Source organism: Bos indicus, chromosome 20 (assembly GCF_029378745.1).
Source record: "Bos indicus isolate NIAB-ARS_2022 breed Sahiwal x Tharparkar chromosome 20, NIAB-ARS_B.indTharparkar_mat_pri_1.0, whole genome shotgun sequence".
Taxonomy (NCBI): Eukaryota; Metazoa; Chordata; class Mammalia; order Artiodactyla; family Bovidae; genus Bos; species Bos indicus.
Window position 1 is genome coordinate 70,033,648 of NC_091779.1, and position 3,192 is coordinate 70,036,839.

General features: G+C 43.0%; 1 non-coding gene across 1 annotated transcript; it reads left to right on the forward strand.

Annotated features, from left to right (window-relative positions):
* Positions 1 to 2,484: 2,484 nt before the first annotated feature.
* On the forward strand, positions 2,485 to 2,556 carry TRNAW-CCA (transfer RNA tryptophan (anticodon CCA)). Its single transcript has one exon. It is a non-coding gene; the product is annotated as a tRNA-Trp (tRNA).
* Positions 2,557 to 3,192: the final 636 nt, after the last annotated feature.

Consider the following 3,192-nt stretch of genomic DNA (forward strand, 5'->3'; position numbering starts at 1 on the left):
AGACCTTTTAGAACTAACACTCAAAAAAGATGTCCTTTTCATTATAGGGGACTGGAATGCAAAAGTAGGAAGTCAAGAAACACCTGGAGTAACAGGCAAATTTGGCCTTGGAACACGGAATGAAGCAAAGCAAAGACTAATAGAGTTTTGCCAAGAAAATGCACTGGTCATAGCAAACACCCTCTTCCAACAACACAAGAGAAGACTCTACACATGGACGTCACCAGATGGTCAACACCAAAATCAGATTGATTATATTCTTTGCAGCCAAAGATGGAGAAGCTCTATACAGTCAGCAAAAACAAGAACAGGAGCTGACTGTGGTTCAGATCATGAACTCATTGCCAAGTTCAGACTGAAATTAAAGAAAGTAGGGAAAACCACTAGACCATTCAGGTATGACCTAAATCAAATCCCTTATGATTATACAGTGGAAGTGAGAAATAGATTTAAGGGACTAGATCTGATAGATAGAGTGCCTGATGAACTATGGAAGGAGGTTCGTGGCACTGTACAGGAGACAGGAATCAAGACCATCCCCATGGAAAAGAAATGCAAAAAAGCAAAATGGCTGTCTGGGGAGGCCTTACAAATAGCTGTGAAAAGAAGAGAAGTGAAAAGCAAAGGAGAAAAGGAAAGATACAAACATCTGAATGCAGAGTTCCAAAGAATAGCAAGAAGAGATAAGAAAGCTTTCTTCAGCGATCAATGCAAAGAAATAGAGGAAAACCACAGAATGGGAAAGACTAGAGATCGCGTCAAGAAAATCAGAGATACCAAGGGAACATTTCATGCAAAGATAGGCTCGATAAAGGACAGAAATGGTATGGACCTAACAGAAGCAGAAGACACTAAGAAGAGATGGCAAGAATACACAGAAGAACTGTACAAAACAGATCTTCACGACCCAGATAATCACGATGGTGTGATCACTGACCTAGAGCCAGACATCCTGGAATGTGAAGTCAGGCGGGCCTTAGAAAGCATCACTACAAACAAAGCTAGTGGAGGTGATGGAATTCCAGTTGAGCTATTCCAAATCCTGAAAGATGATGCTGTGAAAGTGCTGCAGTCAATATGCCAGCAAATTTGGAAAACTCAGCAGTGGCCACGGGACTGGAAAAGGTCAGTTTTCATTCCAATCCCAAAGAAAGGCCATGCCAAAGAATGCTCAAACTATGGCACAATTGCACTCATCTCACACGCTAGTAAAGTAATGCTCAAAATTCTCCAAGCCAGGCTTCAGCAATATGTGAACTGTGAACTTCCAGTTGTTCAAGCTGGTTTTAGAAAAGGCAGAGGAACCAGAGACCAAATTGCCAACATCCACTGGATCATCGAAAAAGCAAGAGAGTTCCAGAAAAACATCTATTTCTGCTTTATTGACTATGCCAAAGCCTTTGACTGTGTGGATCACAGTAAACTGTGGAAAATTCTGAAAGAGATGGGAATACCAGAACACCTGACCTGCCTCTTGAGAAATTTGTATGCAGGTCAAGAAGCAACAGTTAGAACTGGACATGGAACAACAGACTGGTTCCAAATAGGAAAAGGAGTACGTCAAGGCTATATATTGTCACCCTGCTTATTTAACTTATATGCAGAGTATATCATGAGAAACGCTGGGCTAGAAGAAGCACAAGCTGGAATCAAGATTGCCGGGAAAAATATCAATAACCTCAGATATGCAGATGACACCACCCTTATGGCAGAAAATGTAGAGGAACTAAAAAGCCTCTTAATGAAGGTGAAAGAGGAGAGTGAAAAAGTTGGCTTAAAACTCAACACTCAGAAAACGAAGATCATGGCATCCGGTCCCATCACTTAATGGGAAATAGATGGGGAAACAGTGGAAACAGTGTCAGACTTTATTTTTTGGGGCTCCAAAATCACTGCAGATGGTGACTGCAGCCAGGAAATTAAAAGACGCTTACTCCTTGGAAGGAAAGTTATGACCAACCTAGATAGCATACTGAAAAGCAGAGACATTACTTTGCCAACAAAGGTCCGTCTAGTCAAGGCTATGGTTTTTCCAGTGGTCATGTATGCATGTGAGAGTTGGACTGTGAAGAAAGCTGAGCCAAAGAATTGATGCCTTTGAACTGTGGTGTTGGAGAAGACTCTTGAGAGTCCCTTGGACTTCAAGGAGATCCAACCAGTCCATTCTGAAGGAGATCAACCCTGGGATTTCTCTGGAAGGAATGATGCTAAAGCTGAAACTCCAGTACTTTGGCCACCTCATGTGAAGAGTTGACTCATTGGAGAAGACTCTGATGCTGGGAGGGATTGGGGGCAGGAGGAGAAGGGGACGACAGAGGATGAGATGGCTGGATGGCATCACTGACTCGATGGACATGAGTCTGAGTGAACTCCGGGAGTTGGTGATGGACAGGGAGGCCTGGCGTGCTGAGATTCATGGGGTCACAGAGAGTCAGACACGACTGAATGACTGAACTGAACTGAACTGAACTCTATAAAAAGGCTTCCCTGGTGGCTCAGAGGTTAAAGCGCCTGCCTCCAATGCGGGAGACCCGGGTTCGATCCCTGGGTTGGGAAGATTCCCTGGAGAAGGAAATGGCAATCCACTCCAGTATTCTTGCCTGGAGAATCCCATGGACAGAGGAGTCTGGTAGGCTACAGTCCATAGGGTCGCAAAGAGTCAGACACGACTGAGTGACTTACCTTTCTTTCTCTATAAAAAATACCCAGAGTGCAGTCTGAGTTTGACTTCTATCAAAATAAACTGAATTATAAGAGAAAAGCATCTTGGTCTCCATTTACTGATTTATACTGACTTACACACGACTTGGTTAATACACTGTCATCTTTGGTCTCTTGGGCAAAGATAGTACAACTTTCACACGTTGTTCCTACCCTCTCTTTCATTGAAAACCCACGTTTTTTCCTACAAATCTGTTAAAATGCATATTGTTAGAAAATGATTGTTGACTTTGCAAAATTTTCCATCCCTCATTTCATTCCATTTATTAATTTACTCCTCAGCAAGTCATCTGTTAAATCTGTTGGATTTTCTGTTCCATCAGGAGAAAAGCATAGAGCTCCATGGTTTCTTTCATAACATTGTGAAACTGAAGCCAGGTCCCAAGTGGACACCCATGATGTCACGTGCTCCGGCCCCAAGTTCCTGAGATCAGCCACAGGCAGGAACAGGATGATCCTGGTAAGCATTCT